The sequence below is a fragment of the Mesocricetus auratus genome, unplaced genomic scaffold, assembly GCF_017639785.1.
Source record: "Mesocricetus auratus isolate SY011 unplaced genomic scaffold, BCM_Maur_2.0 Super-Scaffold_100027, whole genome shotgun sequence".
Lineage (NCBI taxonomy): Eukaryota > Metazoa > Chordata > Mammalia > Rodentia > Cricetidae > Mesocricetus > Mesocricetus auratus.
Window position 1 is genome coordinate 14,787,301 of NW_024429208.1, and position 24,141 is coordinate 14,811,441.

Below are 24,141 nucleotides of genomic sequence, written 5' to 3' on the forward strand. Positions count from 1 at the left end.
TATCCCTGGGAGGCTCAAGATAAACATTTATCCCCTTTTCAAAAACATTGGTCCTCATCCATTACCTACAGTTCCATCTGGGTCAGATGGAATGGCCCACTGACTGGGGCCCAGAGAGGACCAGACCCCCTCCTCACAGCAGGAAGAGGGTTTGGATGCATCTTCCCTCCAAACGAAAAAAGACCCATCTGGGTACCCGCTAGAGACCTCAAATATTTACCCCAACAAAGGGATGATGACAATTACCTTTCCAGGGAGTGATCCATCCTTGAGAGCTAGCTATGCCTCTGTTTCTCCTCCAGGAACTATTGGGGATGTGGCTGTTGCTGTCTTTCCTGGTACTGGCAATGCTCATCTCCCCCTCCCCCCCCATGACAAAATCAAAAGTCTTCAGGAGGACTTGGAAAGGAGGTGTCAGGACAACCCTTGTGGACAGGCCTAAAGGGCTTTCTACCCTACCTTCTCCCTCTACTTGGACCTTTCCTTCCTTTTCCTCCTCCTTATCCTTACTCTTGGGCCCTGTCTTTTCAATAAGATCATACAATTCATCCACCAACTATCAGAGGTAGTAAAGCTTCATCAGGTCAAAGTACATTATCACAGACTCACTACTCAGGAGTCGAACTCCTCCTATGATTGGCCGTCTTCCTATGAGCGTCCCTCCCTGCCCTCCATTGACCAGTGATGGGTAAGATCTCAGATAGGCTGGGACAACCTAAGACAGTTCATGGAGTGAATTCTCGATAAGCCATATGCATGGTACTCAACGGGTAAGATCTCCAGGTGGGAGCAACCTAAGACAGGGGCCATGTCTTCCATCATCATTACAAAAAACAAAAGGGGGAGATGTTGGACTTAAAAAAGCCCAGATGCAAGGCCTAGTAGAACTTCTTGAGCCTGGTGACCTGTCTTTGGCCTATCACTTCCACATAAGAGTGATTCAGTAAAACTGCCTCTGCTCAGATACTGCTAATGTGTGAAATATTATGGGCCCTCTCACCTCACCCCATCCTGAGATCCCCACCCACTTCCTCAACCCTATAGAAGTACCTGCCTGATGCAATAAAGAGAGATCCTGCTTCAACAAGTCTCCTGACTCAGTGAGGTTCTCTCTGGTAATCGGGAGGGGGCGTCTGGGTCACTGACAATCACCATCCCACTCAGCCCCAGGAAGAGACTAGCTGCACCGGCTCTCCCACAGCCCTACCTGCTAGAGGCCCCAGCAGTCTTGTAGAAATAGTGTTGTTCAGTGAGAGGAAAAGAAAATACCCTGGGAATCCAGGTTGCACTTCTAGGAGCACTTGGGTTCAGCACACAAGGGTAAGTAGAACATGGTAAGGTATCTGGGAGATTTAAAATCAAAGGTCCAAGGCATGCCTTGACTAGAACAATTTATATTATTGAGTGAAGATGTTAATTAATGAAGCAGCAAGAGATAAGTATGTGTAGACCAGTCTTTTTCATAGTAATACTTGATAAATATTATCTAATGTTACCCTTATTTTTATGTATATGAGCCTACATGTATATCTATGCACAATATGCATGTTTGGTGCCCTTGGAAGCCACAAGAGGCTATTGGATCTGCTGTAACTGAAATTACAGATGGCTATGAGATGAAATGTGGGTGCTGGGAACCAAACCCAGGTCCTCTGGAAGAGCATTAAGCGCTCATTAACTGCTGTGCTATCTCTCCAATTCAGTAAGTGTCATCTATTGTCATTAACATTGCTATCATCATTCCTTCCAACTACGTATCACACTAGTTTCTAAAAACACATGTCCATATGGCTGGGTCCATATGTCTTATGTGTTATGAGACTTGACAAAAGATGTGTTCCCTAAGGTAGTTTCAAATGGTATCTGGGACTGAGTTTAAGAAGGTCATCCAGGACAGCCCCAGTTAGCTCTTTGCCTAAATTAGCCAAGTTGTCTTCAGAGGCAATGGACTTCAGTATGCATGCCTTCCCAGCATGGCCTTCCTCTGTGTATCAAGTAAGGGAGTCTTGCTATGATATTTATATATGTTTACCCATGTAGAAGTAGCAGACAATCTGGTTGCATGGTCTTCACAATAATTCTTAGACTTCAATACTGTGGGGACACCAGACCATGAACAGAGACCCACTTCCCCTTTGGCCTGGGAGCAGGCAGCTGTGAGATAATGTTTACTGAAAACAATTCAGTGCTTAAAGCTCTTGATAGGGCTCAGATAAGGGCTTGCTCACTGAAACACCATGACTTTGACACCCCCTACGGCTAGATGCTTCTTCCTGTACCCCCTGCTGTTTCTCCCCAATTCTGGGGCCTGAGATTAAACCACCAGCCAGGAGGGTGAGAAGTCTGGGAGTGTTGTTAGAGAATTGTATGTAGATGGATGGCAGAAGTCCTTAAAAAGGGAAGTGTTTTTTTTGGGGGGGTCTCCTCCTAAGCTGACTGGGGAAGCATAAAATTTTCTTAAAGCAACCGACTGGTCTCTGTGTCATCTATCCCGACCACCTGGCTACATTCTCGGATGCAGGCTGCACAGCATGTGCTCCACAATACTACTGTCAATTTTTTGGATTTTTTTCTCAATCTAAAATTCCCAGCACTTTCATCTTCCTGTATAGCATCCTAGAATTTGATGGTCTTTACTCTCAGTATCACTAGAGACCTCTGCATGTCTCCTTTAGTTCTTTCTGTAATAAAATTCACAGGCCAGATGATCACAGTGTTCCAGTCAAGGAAACAAATGATGACACAAAACTGAAGTGCTTGTTAGAAGGCAATCCTGGTGGTCATCCTTTAATAGGCAAAATAAGACAAATTAACTTCCATTCATGTGTGTGAGATTTTACAGTTAGTAAGTGGCCAGGGCTCTTAACACAGCTCTGTTATAGCTCATTAGGGTGGAGACCCTGACAGCAAACAGATGGTTTATGATGACCACCCCCCTCAACACACCCCAGTGCATTCTACAGACAGAAGCACTTTTCTAACTTTGCACCCTTGAGTTTAGAAGTGGGAGATCACAACATTGTAGCAGATGATTCTTCCCGCCAGCCTGATCCCACAGCCACGTCACCCCAAATGAACACACAGACACTATATTATGAAACTTGTAGGCCAATGGCATGGGCTTCTTACTGACTAGCTCTGTCTTAATTATCAACCCATAACTACTAATAATACATGGCTGTATCTTACCAGAGAATGCCTGACTTGTGTCCTCTCTTCCTGGGCTCACATGAAGACTCTGCCTCTGCCTACATCTCCCAGAATCTCTCTTTGTCTGGTAGCCCCGCCTATTCTTCCTGCCTGGCCACTAGCCACACAGTGTTTTTATTCATCAACCAATAAGAGAAACATATACAGAATAACATCTCCTACTACAACATGGTCCCCCAGAAATGGGAAGGGCTCTTTCATCTTAAACATGTGCATGCAGCTCACATTCTGTTTAATGAGCTCCCCAAGTTCATTCAAACATAGAAACTTGGACTTAAAGGGCAAGTAAGACTGGATCTTAAAAAGGTACACTGTATTCAGTTCAAGTTCCTACGGGCTATGGAAAGGCCAACTCAAGAACCATGATCACAGCAATCAATAATGTTAGTGTGAGAAATTTTTCAAATTTTGTCCCATTCTCACATACTTAGTAAAACATCCTTCCTCAAATCTGCTTGATAAAACACCGTAAGAAATTGCATATCCAAACTACATGTCGGTGTACACTCCAACACATGCTGTCTGTAAAATGCCTTCTTCTTTAATTCACTCGAAGTATGTGCAGTTCAGAATTGATCCAGACCAGAAAACAAAACTGGAGATAACTACTTAAAAAATAACAATTTTTATCTTAAAGTGATTCATTTGTTGTCTTGATTTCTGGGAATAGTTGCATACATCAGAGAAGCTATTGGTCATTAGGTCCATTCTGTGTTTGCAGCAACAGGGCAGGCCACCCGTGTGCAAGAGAAGCCTGCTTCTATTTGTTTACTGTTACAGGGCTTGGGGACAAAGGGCTATGTAGCAAACCCACATAAGAGTCTAACAAATGATTGTCAGATAAAGCTGAAGGGCAGGAACTGCTCTCTGCTCCATCAACAGAACTTTCTGGGCATCATTAGAGATATCAGTGACTGATGTGAATGTCAGAGATTGGGAGTGGAAGGCTTGTTTGCCATAAGACTGTGGGCAGAGCATATCATTTATCATTTAAACCAGAGCACTCTGAAGAAAGGGAACCCTATTAACAACTGAGACAGAAGTCACAAACAGACCCTGGCCTGAGCAATGCAGGTCACGTAGTCACTCTATTTTCGACCAATTCCTCAAAAGAGACAAAAGTCAACAAATATTCAGTTATATTAAAAACCTAATGTTATCATGCCTAACACACACACACACACACACACACACACACACACACACACACATGCCTGTGCATACAGGTATGATAACAGTACTGATCTTTTAGCTAAGCAATTGCCTAGCTAAGTTTTAAAAGCTTACTCTCCCCCAAAATACTTTATCGATATTACTTTAATCTTCCCATATTTTAGATAGAACATTACATATTTTCACTAATAATTACATCTAAACTATCAGCATTACAGATTATTCCTGTCTAATCACCATTCTGTTTTGATAGTAAGACTTTTTGTGGAAACAAAGTATTAGGTTAATTTCCTTCATTTAGTGTGGCATATTTACTTCTAATAGCATTCTTCATCATTAGTGATGGTCCATTTTGTTTGAAGAACAAAAGTCTGATCTCTGTCCTTAAAGGTGGCATTACCTCTCACCAACTTGACCTGGCTGTCCTCTTAACTAATGGGTGTTGATATTAATCCCAGAACTGCTTGATGTGATATTATTAGAGGCTCTCCAAGTTACCTGATTGCTGCACAAGCTAAACACACACTGTGGTTGAATGTGTTCTTTAAAAGTCTCAAGTACTTGAACCTTAGAAACTGGGTCCCCGTGACTTTGTAGGGAGATGATGATCCCTTTAAGAAGGAAGTTCCATGATGATATAATTAGGCCATAAAGGTGCTATCTTTGCGAGAGAGTGATCTTTTTTCATAGGACCTCTGCTTAGCTCTGACCAGAGAGGAAGCCTGGTCCTTGAATCTCTTTGGCTCCTTGTGTGATCATGTGACCTCTACCTCTTTTGGATAGTTTCTTGTCTGTGATGCATCAGCTATGAAGACCTCATTGAAGGCTAAACTAATGGGCTGCCTAACCTTGACTTGTAGCACTCATACTGTGAACTGAATGATTCTCTCATTTTGTAGGCTACCCAGCCTTAAGCAGTTTGTTATGGCAATAGAAAATAGACTGATGTATCTGTAAATCTCAGTCACTGAAGGAAAAAGAAAGTGTGTGTGTGTGTGTGTGTGTGTGTGTGTGTGTGTGTGTGTGTACTTGTGGTATGTTTTACACTGCTCAGAACCCAATAGGCATTCCCAAGAACCAGGGCATTTCTCCTCTGAGCATTGATTTGGTTTCTTCCCATCTATTTGCTATTGAGGTAAGAAAGGAATGTCATAGGTTGCATCTACTCATCTTCATTTGGCCATAAATGAGTAATGTAACCAAACCTTACTGCATGGAGCCTTAGATTGCAGCGTGGCAGTATTGCCAAGACTGAGAGAAAGCGGATCAAATAGATGCCTAGTCAGCCTGTGCCACAAGGTGTCACATGGTTAGTTTTCCATCCCATTTATTTTGTATGTCAAGCTAGCATTGTTCCAGCACAGTTGCATTAAAATCTAGTCTTAGCGTTATCTTCTTTGTGTGAGAACACAATTACCCTAACAGAGGTAATGGATCAGCAGATTCAAATATGGCCATATCTATTTCTTTCCAGTCTTCTTCCTGACTTACTTTCCTACTCAGACCCAAAGTGATGCTGTACTCTAGTGTTATGTCTGACACCCAGAGCTGTCACTCACTGTCCTTCGACAGTGTGGCTATCTGTCCTTTACTGCTGTCTGGTTCTCCTGCCCTGAGATTCAGGTACATGTTCTCAGTGATCTCTGTGTATTCTTGTCTATTTCAATATCCAGCCTACCTGAAACTGATCTAGTCTTTACACACACTACTACTCTTAGGAATTTGCTTTTTATTCATGTACCACATATGTTCTGAGAAGAGCATAGATCTTAAGGAAGCAGCTTGATGACTTTCTAGAAATATATATACACCTGTGTAGATACAAGCCACATGAGAAATAGGGTAAGACTGCTAACCTTCCCATACTGTTTTTCAATCACTATCCTACCATTCAAAAAGTGACATTATCTGGACTCCCATACTACAGGTCAATTTATGTTGCATTGAATTTTATAGAGATGGAGCCAGATAGTGTATTCATTCTGTGTTTGTTTTTACAATATATTTGTGAGATTCATTCATGTGTTCTATAGCTGTAGCATGTTAATTCTTATAAATTTGTGGTATCCTATTACACTAACACTTATGCTAATAAATCACAGTTTACTTTTCTATTTTATGGCTGATGGCCTTTTTGATATTTTAAACATGAATGTATTACAGTGATGCTATCATACTGCTATTCTTGCACATGTGAGTACACATTTCTGCTAGTTATGTGTCTAAAAGTAGAATTGCTGAAGTGGGCTTTTGTATAAATATATCTAGACATAGGAGTGGATGAGATCTCCCATTTCCTCACCCTTGCCAACACATGGTGTCATAGGTCCTATTTTGGTCACTTATGTGCACCTATGGGTTAATTTACATTTCCTGGTAGGAGTACTCATGGATTATTTTTGTGTTAATTCATTTCATTAGGTTGGTAAGCATCATTTACTCAGCCTCAAGCTAGAGATCAAACTTATCCCTTTTATTCCTTTACCTTTACATGGTGCTTCTCAAATCTCTGGGAATACTATTAATTATCTCCAAATTCTCTGCACATGGCCTCATTGTTGTTCCTTAATTTGTCACAAGTAGATTCTTTTCCTTTTGTCTCCAGATGAAGATTCATCAAATCAATGACCTCAAACCAAATCTGCATGTTCCTGCCATGTTCAGCATTCCCATGATGCCCTACCCCATCACATGACCAGAGAACCTCAGAGCCTCTTAGAGGGCACATAGGGCCTGCCGGGGCCTGCCTACCATATCACAAGTGCTCAGAACTGTCTTCCACTGGCTTCACACTCCACTGATGCCAGATTCTCAACTCAGTGTTCCTTTCCCTCCAACAACACCGTATCATCTGCCTTTTTATTCCAAAATCCACTTTACACATATTGCATTCCCAGTTTACATGATGAAATGTCAGCCAAACCATGAGATAGTTCTTCTCCATAAGATATTTTTATTTTAATTGAGAGTAAGGAATAACAGTTTTGGGAAGACTGGAATTTCTAGCATTAATATATAGAAAAAAACACACAAACATGTATCACAAAGCATCACTCAACGCACAAAACCAGCCCTTAAAACTGCAGTTCTTGAAAAATAATTAGGAAAGAAAAGTGTTTGTGTACTTATGCAAAGTCTTACATTGAATTCCAGATGGATCAAAAGTTTGTAGAAGGAAGTATCTTTTGAAAATAATTTAATGATAGGAAAAGTCTTCCTAAGTACATTAAAGAATACATTATGAAAGAAAATATGAATAAACTTAATTACATTGAATAATTACACATTGTAAAATTTTAAATGTCAGAATAAATAAGGCTTGAAAATGAAAGGCTCGAAAATGAAATGAACTAGATGTGGGAACTGGATTTCTATATATTTTCGCTGCTGCTGAGATGGATATGACCTTGTGGCGAGCACTGTGGCACTTGAGCCCAAATGTAGAACAACTGATAAATGGCATATAGTGACATTGTTTATGACATTCTTCTTAATTTTTTTAAAAAATGTTATTTGTGGGCACCCACGAGTATGTGGGTACCATGTCTGTGGGTGCTGGTAGAGGACAGAAGAGGGTATCAGATCCCCTGAAACTGGAATTATAGATGCTTAGGGGCCAACATGTGGATGCTGGGAACCAAATGGGTTTTCTGCAAGAGCAACAAATGCTCTTAACTGCTGAGCCAATTCTCCAGCCCCAAGTCTGCTTTTAAAACAGTTTTATCTGTGGAGAGGTAGGTATGGGTTGGACACAGCTTTGAACATTGTGCATCTACTGAAATATACAACAGGTCTTCATACAGAAACGGAGATCTCAGAGGCTACAGATTCTGAGGCGGGAGACAGTGACATTCTCCCTCGTCCATTTGAAACTGTAGTTACCTGTATATGGCAGATGTCTGGCAAATACGTGGAGGAAGAAAAGGTTCAGCAAAGAGGGAAGATGGCATTGCATTGGAGGGGCCAAAATAGTCACAGGATTTTTTATCCATTTTTAGTCACTTTAATTCTTGAACTGCATATTTCCCCTGCCCCGTTGATTATCTTTCTCTAAGGAGTATGTACACTTGAAAACATTTTTAATAAATAAAAGCTTTACAGAGAGCTGTGTATTACCACAGAGTAGTCTGAGGCTATGGAGAAAGAGCCTTCACATGGGCAAAGAGTAAGGATGGATTTGAGTGACATACATTTGCAGTTTAGTTCTCTCTCTCTCTCTCTCTCTCTCTCTCTCTCTCTCTCTCTCTCTCTCTCTCTCTCTCTCTCTCTCTCTCTCCACCAGAAAGGTAACCGTTTCATCTCCAATTGAGAATGGAGAACTGTGGCTCTAAACATGACAGATGGGGCTGAATTTCCCTGGGCAGCATTCCTCTGGCAGCAGAAGTCCCTGGAACAAGCTGACCCCATCTGAGTCTCCCTGTAGAGAATCAGTCAGGTCCAGCCCGACTCACACTTTCTGTGCTTTGACCTAATTGCTTTTCTTTGCCGTCCTCTCCCCCTGGCCTCCTCGAATAGCCTTTGCAGTTTCCCCCTTGGTCACTGATTTCCATCTTATTGGTTCTCCAAGCACATGATCCAGTTCTAGTTTCTGCAACAGACAAAAAGAAGCATGTCTGTCTGCCAGGAGAGGAAACAGGATGCTGAAAGTGCTGGTTTGTCCCACACAGAGTTCTTCTGTCTGGATCTCCTCCCAGAATCCTTAGGAGAAGAAGCCGCTGCCAGTGGGGTATGCTTTTTCAGAAGAGATTTGGCACGACAGAGTTTGATTTCTCTATGTGCTGTGGGCTCACTCAGGCCAGATTACAGCAATGCAGTCACTTTGGGGTTTGCCCTAAACACCTCTAGGAGTCAAGCCTCGTGTTCAATGTGTTATCTGGCCAAGTTGGAGCCAGCCAGGCTCCAACCAGGCTCCAGACAGCCTAGCCAGATATGTGCTTACTAAGGTCTTCCAACTTGTCCCCTAGTGTTGACACAGACTGCCTATTTCTGAGTGACTAGAAACTGAGTTAACACTTGCCTTTCTTTTTTTTCAAGCAATTGTTCGTGGTCTTAGAGAACAGGTGCATTCGGTAGCTTCAGTTGTGCTGATTTTGTGGGAGAAGTAAGCGCAATCAGGTTCCTGACACCACACTGGACTCTTTCACTTTCTGCCCACTTGGGCTACTATGTGATGGGAGATGTCTTTCTGTATGCTGTAAACATGTTTCTCTCATTGGTTCATGAATAAAGCTGTTTCAGCCAATAGACAGGCAGGATGTAGCCAGGTAGGAAGTATAGGCAGGGTTATGAGATTAGGAGAATTCTAGGAAGAGGAACACAGAGAGTGAGTTGCCAGAGAGGCACATGTAGCTACCAGGAAGGTAGGGTGCCTGGGCATTCTCCGGTAAGTCAAAACCACATGGAAATATCCAGATTAATAGAAATGGGTTAATAAGAGAGGGCTAGCCAATAAGAAGTCTGAACCATCTGCCAAACAGTTTATAATATAAGCCTTTGTGTGTTTATTTGGGACTAAACAGCTGAGAGCCCCTGTGTGACAGAAAATTCCTTCAAAACAAAGACACAAGATTCTTTAGGCATCCAATTGAAAAAGAAATTAAAACATATCTTTGATTGTCTCCCAGCCAGGCAGACAACATGGGAGGAGCTCACAGATAGCATGGTCTCAGAGTTCCCATCTGCTTTGTGCTTGGGAATGAGAGTGGTTGTTGTATTTGCTTTTCTGTATATCTGGCTCACAGTTCAAGCAAATAGTCTGGGGTGCCATTCCCATAAGATGAAGCTCTGCTGTTAGTGGTCTCTTCCAAGGATGGAATTTTATCTATCTAATCTAAGTAAATGGATCCACTTAGATACAGACAGCCTATTTTCCCGCCTGTAGGGGTTCCTATGGGCATTTCTGGTAGAGGAGAGGTGAATGTGGGCAGCATACTTGGTGTACTTGGCTGCTTGTCCCAAAAATCGACGCAAAGGAACTCAAGCAACTAGAAGGCTGTTGGGGAAGCCCAGGTCAGGGGAGTATAACCCCAAAGAGCTAGGTTTTAGGAAGAAGAACTAACAGCTCAGGAGGATTCAGTGCCCAGACAGAGTGTTGATAGCTGACCTCATTCTTTCTCTTTTTCAGTGGCTTGTGCTTGTCCCTCTGTGTTGTATACTCTCTTTAACGAAGGTCTAAAGCTGCTCTTCACTGTTGGTTGTGGGTTGGCTCTAAGGCTTCCCCTGGGATGGGTAAAATGGTGTATGTAGTCTTGTGTCCAGCCTACACACATTCTCCTGCAAATTGTTTCCAGGTTATACCCAATACAAAGGCCATGTAGATGTTGTATGTAAACCATTTGTTTGGGGGGTTGTGACCATGTTCGTTAAAGATGCACTATTTTTTTGATCCATGCTCAACTCTTGTTAGTTGAAGTCACAGACAACGACAGGCAATCTGTGGCTATAAGGAGATCACTTCATTCAATTCTAGCCGAAAGTGATCTCCTCCCTTGCAGGTGTCTGAAGGAAGCACAAGCCTTCCTGCCATGGGCTAATTAGCATGCCCTGGCAAATCGTTGGTTCAAGGGAATGTTGCATGAGTTCTAATAGGTCTTAATAATGAGAACCTGGAGTCAGATGTTAGGGGGTAAAAGCTGAAAGATCAGAGAAGCAGAGAAACCAGCCCGTGAAACCATCTGACTGAAAAGAGACTGAGTTTCTGGTTCCTCCTGCCTATAGTCCTCTCTCCACTCAGCCATCTCACTTTCTGTCTGTCTGTATAGGCCTGCAGACCACTATGGCTATCTCGTGGCTGGCCCCGCCCTCTGATCTTCATGCAAACTGTATTTAAAGTACAAACAAGATGTCACTGCAAGGGAGCAGGGCCCTGTGGTCAGCCCACTTCTGGCTGGTCCTTCACAGTTACATGGATGGCTCTGACCTGAGCTATATCTCTCCTGAAGAATTCAGTGGCTCTTCAGTTTTTGGTTTTTTTTTTTTTTAACTTCATTCTTTATTTTGAATCAGTATATAAAGCAACAGGTTTCTTTCTTTCATTTTTTTTAACTCTTTAATTCTTTGGTAATTTCATACAATATAATGTATTTAGATCACACCTCTTCTTTTCTCTTGAAAGTCTTCCCGGAGACTTTTTTTTCTTCCTTTTTTTTTTAATTAAAAATTTAAGTTAGAAACAAGCTTATTTCACAATACCAGCTCCTTCTCCCTCCCCTCCTCCCTCGCCCCCCCACCAGGCCCTCCCAGGCCCCCACCCAATCTCTACTCCGATCCCCAGAGAGGGTGAGGCCCTCTATGGAGGATCTCCAGAGTCTGTCATTTTACAGTGTTCCTCAGAGGCCCCTTGATAACCTGAGTCCGAGTCCACCTTCGTATTTTCACACGATTTGCTCTGCATTGGAGGGAATCTCAGTTTCCTAGCCAATCTGCACATTCTATTCTGTTTGTTCCTGAGCCATCTAGAGTCGATTCCTGCTTAATGTCCAAGATTCTCCCACTGCAACACCCTTCTTGGCATTTCCTCCTCCTACAGTTCCCCACAACTTTCTTGCCCAAATTGCTGTAGTTCTTAGTGCTACTTAAAATCTGGGTGGCAGAAATAATTTGTTCGCATAACCAGCAGTCTCTCCTCCTCAAGACCTTGAGAAACACCAGGGTTAGGCTGTTTTCACACCTTAATACAGTCCCTGCCACTTCATAAATGGGTGTAGAACGAGCAGGTGAATGGCCAAGGAGGGAGAAAAGCCACTCAAATCCTTCCATGTTTTCATGTGCTTTAGAAGAATTTATAGGCTTCTCTAATTCCAAAGATTGCATCATCAAAGCAGTTTGTGTTGGAAACATATTTGTAAATCTGAGGGCAGCAGTTGGGGGCAAAACTCAACATTAAATTAATTAAGCTATACCTAGCAGCTAGTGTGCCAGGCAGACACTTAGAACAGCTGAATGATGTAACAGAGGATAAGAAAACCATGAGATTTCAGACAGAAAAACATGTGTTTTGCATTTTTCCAGGAAGTACTGATTCAAAATGTTCTGTCTCATTGTCTTCTTAAGCCTACTAGTGTTTGTGAATTCCGATTCTGGTTATCTGATGTTGTGAAATATGGTAACAGTACTTAGCATTAATCTGTCTAGTTGCTAACGAGAGAGGCAAGAACATGAAACCTTGGGGAATTGAATGGAGCCACCAGGGTATTTACTGACCAAAACCTGTGTGCTTAGGAGGATAATCAGGAGGAGAGACAATGGGAAACAAACAAAGAAGTGATTAAACACTCAGCATTATGGTGTGAAGATGTCATACAGGGACATCACAGATCACAGTTTACTACCGTACTTAATGTCAAACACACACACACACACACACACAGAGAGAGAGAGAGAGAGAGAGAGAGAGAGAGAGAGAGAGAGAGAGAGAGAGAGAGAGAGAGAGGAGAGAGGGCTTTCCTCTCTCTTTACAGAGTTATGGAGACCCAAGACATAAAAATCAAATGAGTAATTTTCAAAGGTTGGTAATGACTTTGAACTTTAAGGCAAAAACCAAACGTTTGGTTTCTGATGGTAGATGATCTTGTAAACTGGCTTCGGTGATTCACTACTCTTCTCCTGCTTTCTTTCCTCTTTAGATTATGGCTCAGAATAGCTCTGAAGTGAAAAGCATGTGAAGGCTTTTTAAGAGGAGCTTCCAAGTCAGCTGAGATTTAGGAGTCTGAGCTTGTGAAGGGGTTTCTGGGGGGGGGCAGGTTGGGATGTAATCTAAGCAGAGGCATCTGGAAAGTACTGGTTCTCAAACCCTGCCTGGGGACTGCTGAATCAGAGTCCCTGCATGGGAATACTACTTTAAATGTTTCTCAGACTTTTCCCATGCTCACACAAGACTGGAAATTCACACTCAGTTTCTGACTTAGGGTATATACTGGGGACTGCTAATATCCATATTATTATACTTTTACAATATCTTGATTGTGCAGAACACTTGGAAAACTGGGGATTCTTACTGCTTTCATTTTGTATTTTACCTTGGAAGATCCATCCTTCAACTAGGAGAGCTCCCATTTTTAACACTTAATCACAAATGCTGACATTGCCCAAGAGCTGTGATGGGGCAATGGCTCACTGGGTAAAGTACTTACCACACAAGTGTGAAGACTGGAGTTCAAATCCCCAGCATTCACTTAAATGAGGGGCAGGTGCGGTCGGCTCCCCATTCCTTAATGCATCCCTTGGAAGGGTGGTACAGGGATCCATGGAACAGGTTGGCTAGCTAGATAAACCATATGAGCAAACTCTGGATTCAGGGAGAGACCCTGCTTTGATGTATAGAAAACAAGTAAGTAAGATACTCAACACCAGCCTCTGGCCTCTGCACTCACCACTGTCCATACTTCTGTGCCTGCACACAGGTGAGCTTGCATAAATAAAACACATACACATCCCAAGGCTATCTCAGTATGGTCTTATTTGCATACAAGATCCTTTAATGTCTTATAAAAGATTCCCCTAAGAGAAGGAAGGTGGGAGAGGTGGCTCAGTTGATAAATAGAACACCTACCTTGTCAGCACAAGGACTTTAATACTCTTATAAAGGATTGTGTATAGAAGTGCCTATAATTCTAGTGCTGGGGAAGTGAGGCAGGGCGGAGTCATGGGGCTGACCAGCCAACCAGCCCAGCAACATGCCAGTGAGAGATGATATCCCAACAGCAACATCAGATGGCACGATTCCCAGGAATGATACCCAAGGTCTTCCCCTGACCTTCACTTTGGTGCCCGTGCCATGAGCAAGTTTAACGTATCGTGCGAGAGCCTGGAGACTTAAATAAAAACTGAGACGTCCAGCCATTTGTGCTATGAGAATGTGTGTGCATGCCTTTGTGTGCCTCTGTTGCAAGGAGGGAACAGTCTTATATACAGACTTATAGCACAGTGGAAAAAACCCAGGTGTAAGAGTCTGTGTTTTCCTCGTACTAGATGTTGACTTCAGTGGGGCAAGGCCGGGACTATAAACCAGGACTAGAGAGCAGGAAGCACCTGTGTTTGTCAGCTGACAAGCAATGCACAGAGATCTGTGGGGGCTGGGACACAACACTTCACACTCACCGGTACATCTGTCCATATACACTCACATACAGCTGTATCCCACCAATGTCAAACACACAAAGAGAAGTAGGAAACCCATGCTTCTACAAAGGCCATGGTGGCCATGGGTTAAGGTCAGGTGAGACAACAACCAGGAAGCTAGCAGTAGCAAAATGAAAACGCTTGTCTACCCAAACTTAAAGAAGTTGGTTAGAGTCCCACAACAGTGACTTTCTCTCATGTATGATTTCCCTATAATGGAGAAGTGAGAGTTGAATCACACCCAAGTGTACTGAGGTCAGAGAAAGTCCCCCATGACTGAGCTGCAGAGGAGGAGCATATGTGAGGCCAAAAGACATCCTACCTCCTAGAATACGAAGCACAAATGCTGGCACTCTGAACTCTTTTCAGTTTTGGAGTAGACCTTTTTAGTAGCCTACAGGTATACTGCAACCAGAGAAAATTTCTGGCAGTGGTCCTGGGAGCCCAGGACTCTAGTGTCTGGGTCCAGTTTGTGCTGTGTGGCTTTGGTCAAATGTTAGGATCCTTTGCCAACTACTCCCTGAGGCTCTGCAGTGTGTCAAATCATAAATGGGAATGTGACACACAAGTGTAGGCTGGCTGACAATCATAACTGAGTTTGTTCTTGAGCTTTGGAGATTAGCGGATGTCTCTGTGGAGTTGTTGTTCTGGGGGCAGCACCTAAAAGCCCCAGTTACTCTCTATGATAACAGTGTCCTCGGACCTGGCCCAAGATGTTGTGGTGTTTCGATGGAGGGTAGCCATACAAATATTTAAATTCCTTTGGTTCAATATTCGAGACCCTAGAGACTGAGAACCATGCTTGTACATGGAGTGGACAGAGCACTGACAACAACTTGAGTCTTGTCAAGGAGCTGGGCTTGACGTTCGCCCTCTTCTTATTCCTTCCTTTCTCCTACTCTTCTGAGTTTCCCAGATGCACCGTCAAATGATTTCTGGCTAGATCCACCTAAAAGAATACTCTAAAGGACAAGAGAAAATAAACACCAGAGAATCTCAACTCTTCTTCTTCTGTTGATTGATGTCTCATATTTAACCATCCCTGCTACAGTTTTCTGCCACCATAGAGGGATTCTCACATGAAATCTCTCTCTCTCTCTCTCTCTCTCTCTCTCTCTCTCTCTCTCTCTCTCTCTCTCTCTCTCTCTCTCTCTCTCTCTCTCTCTCTTGCTATCTGATTGACTGTCTCTTCCAGGCTTTCAAAAGGAAGAACTGGATGGCATAACCAGGTACCTGAGTAGCCATGCTGATAGAATCACAAGGCAAATAAGAAACTAAGAAACAGTTCTACCTCTTTGCATAGACTCGAGAGAAATAAAAAAGTAAATACACAGAAATAAAATAAAATAAAAAATACACAGAAATACTTGAACACCAGTGTTTTGATATTGTTCATAATAGTCCCAAATAGGAAAATACCTGAAGGTCTATCAACTGATAAATGGGTGGACCTGGTGTATATTTTACAGTAGACTCCTACTAGCAACGTAAAAAGGAACAACCAACTGACAACTCCCATAACTGATAAACTTCAAAAATATTACGTTAGGTGAAAGATTCTAGTCAGAAGGTGGCATATTGTAGGATTCCATTAATTTGAAACAAACAAACAAACAAAATGGCAAATGCCAGAAACACAGAGCAAATCACTGGTTGTGGGGGGGTGGAGGTAGGGATTAAATCTATAAAGCAGCTGAAGAATGGTATGAAGACTGGTTTAGGGGTGACTGAAATGCTCTACAATCCACTTACAGGTGCTTGTCTAGCATCCAGGAGGCCCCCAGTCACAGCCTCAGCGCCGAAACAAAACAAAAGGAAGACCAAGCTTCATTTGTCATGAGTGTGCAGTGTGGAAAATAAACTGAAACAAACAGAAAAATATCGAACTTTAACTTTCTGTTGGAGGGTTCAATATGTAAAACACTTCCCATGGAGCTGTTTCTGTTGTTGTTGTGTGTTTGTTTCTGTTTTTAAAGAAAGGATACATAATGCCGATAGCCAGCTGGAAGTTGTGAGGAAGCGGTCAGTTCACTGGCTATGTCACTCAGCTCTGCCGTCCCTTCATCTTGGCTGTTTTTGTGTCTCAACAGTGGTCTGAGTGCTGCTGAGGTCTGAATAGGCTACCACACACCCCATGACACTTATGTATCCATCCAGCTGCATGACAGATATGGCAGGGTCTGGCACAATCAGGAATTTATCAATGTGTACTGACTTGTTTTCTTTCTCCTGTGTGTGTGTGTGTGCATTTGCATTTGCGGTATTCATGTTTGTTCATGTGTTTGTGGTGTTCACATGTACGTTTGCATGTGTCTGGGTGCATGTGCTTGCTTACTTGGCATTTATATAGTTTTCTAGGAACTTGAACTCCAACCCTCACAGTTGCATGGCAGATGCCATTTCCCCAGCCCTGGACTTCGAGGGCCACTGTCATCAACCCTGATATGATCTGGAGCTGGCAGTCTAAGCAATTCCTTTCAGAAGGCTGGAGGTGTGTTCACTGGTGCCTAGGAGTCAGCACCAGAGGTCTGGAGGAGAATGCTGGCCTTGCTCTCAGCACGGCTGCTGGAGAGAGATAATGAACAGAGCTTTTTAAAAAGCATTTCTGCCTGGCGTGGGATAGCTTTAATCCCAGTTACCTGTAGAAAAGAGGCCCTGCTCTTGAAGATTGTTTTAAAAGGTTTCCCTATGAAAATGGCGAAGATAAACTGAGTCCTTTTCTCCACTGACTAAAGAAGCCAGAATGCACCTTTAGGAGAAGGTATTACTGCAAACTTTGGTGGAAAGGAAAGAATCAGGGTGACAAAAAACACACACACACACACACACACACACACACAGAATACACGCATAAACACATGCACAGCATTTCGTAAAAATTAAAATAGTGTCTATCAGCTCTTCCTTTTCCAAACAATTTTCAGCAGCAGACACCTTTAACCCTAATAATCTCAGGCCTTGATGAAATTACTATATTTTGCAGATTATGGTTAAAGGGAGAAAATTAGTTCAGTAAGATAAATATGAGTTCCATTTAACTTCTGATATCTGGTTTAACATTACATGACGTGTGTTCATTGTATGCTCTGCTTTTGTCTAAAGATGCAATACTATCATTATCAATTTCAGAAAGATGAACTGAATATGCTTTTCTTAGTGATGAAATCTATGTAAGATATTTATAGTGATGTGCTTTTATTTTCTCACGAGAAACTAAATATTGCTGTACATTTGTTTTTTAGCATATATTAAAGTTTTGAACCAAATATACTGAAGCTTATGCTTTGCCCTTAAATTTCCCAGTTGTTGAGCTCAAATGTATCCTACATCCAGCTGTAGAAACTTGACAGAAACTGTTTAAATTCTGCATATAGTTGTTTAATTTTAGCCACTGAGCTGAGCAGTATTCAAGTTATATAATACGGCTTTACACAAGAAATGTGTGGCTTCTGGTTTTTTTTTTCAGTATAGAAGTTCCTGTGCCTTATTTAAATAAAATTATTAGTAAAACTGGAAAAAAAGAAAAGAAAAGAGGGCCTGTTCTTGCCCTGTTGTGGTAATGGGTGCTTCTAGCCGAGGCTGCTGCTAGTGAGGACCACTCCCACAGTCATCTACTGATTCTTCCCACACTGGTCTTACCATTAGCTCTGGATCAAAGGCCCCTTTCTGGCTTCCTTGTCCTCAGATCTGCCACCAGCAGCTCTCCCTATATCAGCTATGCACAAATAGCTGAACCGGACACGTAGTTTCTGGTTTCTTATTCCTTTGTACTTTTGTCTGGGAGGGGAAACAGTGGGAGTGCACCTCTCCCCACCTAAACCTATGCTTCAGCATGGCACAGGGGAGGTCATCACTCACCTATACCTCTGTGGTTAGGCCAGATCTCTGTGGCATGATCAGAGTTGTCATCTCTAGCATTAAGACATCTTAGAGTACCTGCCTGCTCTACATGGAGTCATGGTGAGGGGCTAGAACAATGCAGCCATCTTTATGAACTATTTCCCGAAGAGCAAACTTGGAGGCAACTCGTCCTGGTATAAACCGAGGTGAATTTCAGACCATTTAGAGAAAAGGAGGGAAGCTGACTGCAGATTAAGCTGGATTATTTTCAAGAGCTGCATTTGCTTTCAAATTCTGTAAGCTCTCTGTGTAATGCTCTGAGGTCACTGCAGCTGACCGGAGTAAATGGGAAGGCTCTAGGTCCCCTGGTAATTGAATCTGAGGTACAATCCAGAACACTATATCCACCACCAGCGACAAGTTGCTCCCACTAGCAAGAAGGTGTCTACCCCCATCTGAATCCCATACTCTGCTGCCTAGCTTATGCCTGGCCACATCTAATATTCTTTTCATCTCCCCTTACTAGATGCTCAAATGCCTTGTGTATGACAGCAATGCCTGTGCCCATGGAGCTGTTGCTTCCCAGAAGGCTTAAAACCAACAAAATCAAAGAAAAAACTGAGATGAAAAGTTGCCCAGTGTGGAGTCAGGTCTTGGCACCTGCCTCTAAAATATCCCTCGGCAACCTCTGTTTTTCTCTAGTTTGTACCCTGGTGGTAACTTGCTCACAATACAGTGATGAAAATACCAATTCTGTAATAAGTTTTGGCAAATGTTACTAAGTAGAGACAATTATTTACACAGGAACACTTATTTTGGCCTCCTGACAATAAGACTTCATCTCCAATGTATACTTATGTTGTTGGGAGAGTGTTGACCATCTAACGTTTAGAACATTCAACGAAACCAAATGTGAATTCTGCTCCTGTGTCACCTACCTGTGGCTGTGTCTTTTCTGGTTTCATAAAATCGATGCATTTTTACCGCAATGGGGTGTTTACCTACCATGTTGGATGCAATGGAAACAAAGATAGCAGGGCCATGCCTTCCTAGAGTTCATACTAGAAACATAGCCATGTAAATAACTATCTGTATGGCGTTATGATGAGTAACTTATAAAACACAACAGGAACACAGAGTAGTAGCAAAGCTGTGTGGGGAACAGAGTTGAGAGTGTGCCAGAGGAGAGAGGGTAAACTGAAATCTCAGTTCTTCTGCTTGGATTGGGATGGGATGGATCCAAACTCAAGTTTCCAGATGTGAGTGTTCATGGCCTGGCTGAGAACATGTATACGTGAAGGGTTGGAGGGGTAGGTAATGGTTCACCCAGTGGTCACTAGCATCACCATCCTTTAGGGTGTTCCCTTAATTTCTCAGCTTCCTAATGCAAGGCTACATCAGAATATCTGAAAGCAACACAGGAAATTGCATTTTAGCCAACTGCCCCCCCATGCTCCCCAATCCTACTGAGAGTATTCTGAATACAGGGTGAAGACTATCTAGTCTGGGGAGGTAGGGGAGTATAGGGAAGGGCAGACAATCAAGTTAGGACTCCAAGGTGGTGAGCTTATGTGCTTGAATGCTGTCAGCGTCAATTGTGGTCTAAGTGGATTCAATCAAAAAGTGCTCACTGTAAATGGCAAATCCTTTGTGAATTTTTCAATCTCTATAAACAGGAGCCTGCTCAATACGTATTTCAAGTAAAAAGTGAATCTGGGGATCCTGATTCCTAGCCTGGATGAGGACTGAACACTTGAGGAAGAGTTGGCATTCACTGTCGTGGTGAGCAGAAACCTCTCAAGTGACAAGTGACAAGAGCAGCACACTGGAGCCAGGATGGTGCAGTGTGGGCAGCCACCAAGCTCTGCCCATTCCCAACTTGCCTGCAGAGTGATGCTGCTGGATCTAGAGCATGTATGTAGTAATTCTGTCATTTCAATATTAGCACACACAACACTTGCAATTGAACTCCTTTAAGAACCATGAGTCAACACCATCATGGTATTGATGGTGTTTTTCAACAAGATCTTTTCTCACTAAGGTAACATTTCTCACATAATGGTAAATGCTTCAGGCAGGCCTTACTTTAAACTCTGTGAAGTGCAGAGACCCAGATGCTACCTTGGGCCTTCAGACTCAGACCCTCTGAGGTGACAGCTCAGGAATCTGCATTTCCCTACATATTAAAATTATTTTAATACATTAAAGTTGAGGAACCTAGTGGAGCATGGTTGCACACACATGCAATCCCAGCAAATGGATGCTGAGGTAAGAGGATTACCAGCTTGAGGCTAGTCTGTGCTATGTAGAGAAACTCTGTATCAAAACAACAGCAACAACAATAACGACAAAAACAACAACTTTTTTTTTTAAAGATGAAGATGCTCTAAAGTCCCTGGTTAAACATATTTAGGTCTTATGAGATAACCAAACCAGGTACCTACCTCCAATAGGGACCAAAAGGATTAGTTTAAAATGAATAAAGAATTGGCATCTAAGCTTAATTGTACTTCCACCCATACCTCTATATGTCTAGCTAATTGAATTAAAAGATCCCCAAATCTTTCGAAGATGTGTCAGCATAGTCACAAATCAGATCTTCTTGGTGAGTCTGCATTCCTGGGCTAACAGTAACCACAGTGTAAGAAAAGACTATTGTAGGACAGCAGACCTGAAAAATCTCATTAAAGACAGCTGATCTTTCATTCTATGTGACTGAAGAAATCAAGGCCTGGTGAAGATGAGTGACCATGGTCATACAGCCCAGTAACATCTGTCCTAGTTCGGGTTGCTAGTACTGTGACAAACTCCATGATCAGAGGAAAGGGGAGGAAAGGGTTTATTTGCCTTACACTTCCTCATCACTCCTCATCACTGAAGGAAGTCAGGGCAGGAACCCAAGCAGGGTGGAAACCTGGAGGCAGGAGCTGATGCAGAGACCATGGAGGGGTGGGTGCTGCTTACTGGCTTGCTCCCCATGGTTTTCTCAGCCTGTTTTCTTACAGAACTTAGGACCACCAGTCCAGGATGGCACTACCCACAACAAACTGGGGCCTCCCCTCTCAATCACTAATTAAGAAAATGCCCTACAATTGGATCTTATAGATGACTTTTTCTCAACTTGAGGTTCCCTCCTTTCAAATGACTCTAACTTGTGTCAAGTTGACACAGAACTAGCCAAGGCAATTGTCCCTTTGTCAGCTTAACACACAAACATATCACTGTTAAGTCATAGCCCTTCCTTTCTTGTTCATGCCAAGATCACACTTTAACATCAACATCACAATGTAAACGTTTACAAACTAAAAGTCCTGAAGTCTTTACATATTCAAACACTTTAAAATAATCCAGTCTCTTTAAAAATCCAAAATACCTTTTAGAACCTAAAATCTCTTTAGAAATTCAGTCTCTTCATACAGCAAAGGATAACCAGCCTACAATCCACAAACCCAGAGAAGCTAGGAAACAAGGAGGGCCCTAAGAGAGACATACATGGACCCCGAAGAAGGGGAAAGGGACAAGATCTCCTGAGTAAATTGGGAACATGGCAGGAGGAGGGAGGGAAGGAGAAGGGGAGAGGAGAGGAGAACAATGAGGGATCAGGAAGGTCGAGTTGGGGGAAGAACAGAGAAGGAGAACAAGGAAGAGATAACTCGATAGAGAAAGCCTTTATGGGCTTAACAAGAAACATGGCGCTAGGGAAACCTCCAGGGATCCACAAGGGTGACTCTAACTTAAGAACCTAAGCAACAATGGAGAGGCTACCTTAAAAGCCATCATAGAGCCTCCATCCAGTAGCTGATGGAAGCAGAAGCAGAGATTCACAGCTAAGCACTGAACCAAACTCCTGGAATCCAGTTGTAGAGAGGGAGGAGTGATGAGCAAAGGGGTCAAGACCATGTTGGGGAAACCCACAGAAACAGCTGACTTGAGCAAGTGGGAGCTCATGGACCCCAGACTGACAGTTGGGGAACCTGCATAAGATGGAACCAGGCCCCCTGAATGTGTGTGTGAACTGGGGAGCTTGGGCAGTCTATGGGACTGCTAGAGTAGAAACAGTATTTATCCCTAGTGCATGAAAGGGCTTTTTTTGGAGCCTATTCCCTATGAAGGGATACTCTCTCAGCCTAGATACAGGTCTTGCCCCAAATGATATGACAGACTTTGATGATCCCCCCATGGGAGGCCTCACCCTCTCTGAGAAGTGGATGGAGGGTGGGATGGGGAGATGGTAGGGGGAATGGGAGGATGGGAGGGAGAGGCTACTTGGTTTGGTATGTAAGACAAGATTGTTTCTAATTTAAATAAAAAACCACAAAAATCCATGCACACACACACACACACCAGTCTCTTAACTGTGGGCTTCTATAAATCAAAACATAAGTTAAATATTTTCTTATTTCAAAAAGAGAGGACCAGGGCATAGTCACAATCAGAGCAACCCCAAAATAACTCAAGGTCCAATTATCAGGGATTCACTCATGGTCTCTTGGGCTCCTCAAAGGTCTTGGATCACTTCTCCGGCTCCACCCACCCAAGGCAGGCACAGATTGTCTTCTAGGCTCTGACCACAAACAGATTGTTTTCTAGGCTCAGGCTGGCTCCACTCCACCACTGCTGCTGTTCTTAATGGTCATTCTCGGGCACCAGTACCGGCACCTCTAAAACACTAGGGTCTCTACTGCAACTGGGCCGTACTTTCACCAATAGCCTCTCCTGGGCTCTCTTCGGGGACTCTAGTCCTGCCACACAGTGCCAAGCCTCAGCTGCTCTCCATGACCTCTTTGCACCTTCAAAAGGAGTACTACCTAGGTGACACTTACACTACCAAGTTTGGTTGTCAACACAAGGTACAACACTGGCCAACTTTGGGACATGGCTTGCGTGTGCTGACTCTCAGGAAACACTTCCCAGAAGGTTGTGCCTCAATAACTCTGGTCTCTCCTTTTTTTTAATTAACAAATTTTATTTTTAATTTTACATACCCACCCCAGTTCCCTTCCCTCCCCTTCTCTCAACTCCACCCACCCCCTTCCCACCCCTCATCTGTCTCTTTTTAATCACAACTGATACTTTGGCCCAGCTGATCAGAATACATTATCCAATCAAACAAAGGTTTTCCTTTAGTGGTTCTGGTCTCTTGTTAATCACAGCTGATTCTTCAGACTGAGCTCACCAGACACCACAGATTCTTCACACAAAAGGCCCAGTAGAGTCTTTGCTTCCCTCTGGAACGTCACAAGCCAGGCCTCCATTGTCTGCACTGCTCCCAACATTATCTTCCAAGCTCCTACAGAACATCCTGCTGAGCTCTCAACGCCCCATGACTTTCTAGCCCAAAGTTCCAAAGTCCTTCCTCAGCCCTCCCCGCCACCAAAGCATGGTCAGGTCTGTCACAGCAGTACCCCACTATCCTTTTAGCAACTTCTTTCCTTAGGTAGGGTTACTGGATTTTTTAAATGTTGTGATGCGGGAATCAGCTCTCAAAATTGCAAAGGAATTCTGCAAAACTATCTTCCGGCTTCAGAATAAGAAAAGCTGATAGTACAGTGAGGTCCAGCTCTGGGACCCGAGAACCTCAGCAGTCATGGATTCAGTAAAGGCCTGAGAACCGGTAGCAGTTGAGGATGTCAGGTGAGCTGTGTAAGACCTAAAAGCCAACAACTAGGAGCTCCAGGGTCTGAGTTCAGGAACGGGTGGAAATCTCAGACAGAGAACAGACAAGAACTGTTGTATTTGGAATCACATAGGATTAGACAGTGCCGCCCCTACATTTATGCTCGGGGCAGGTCTCTCTGC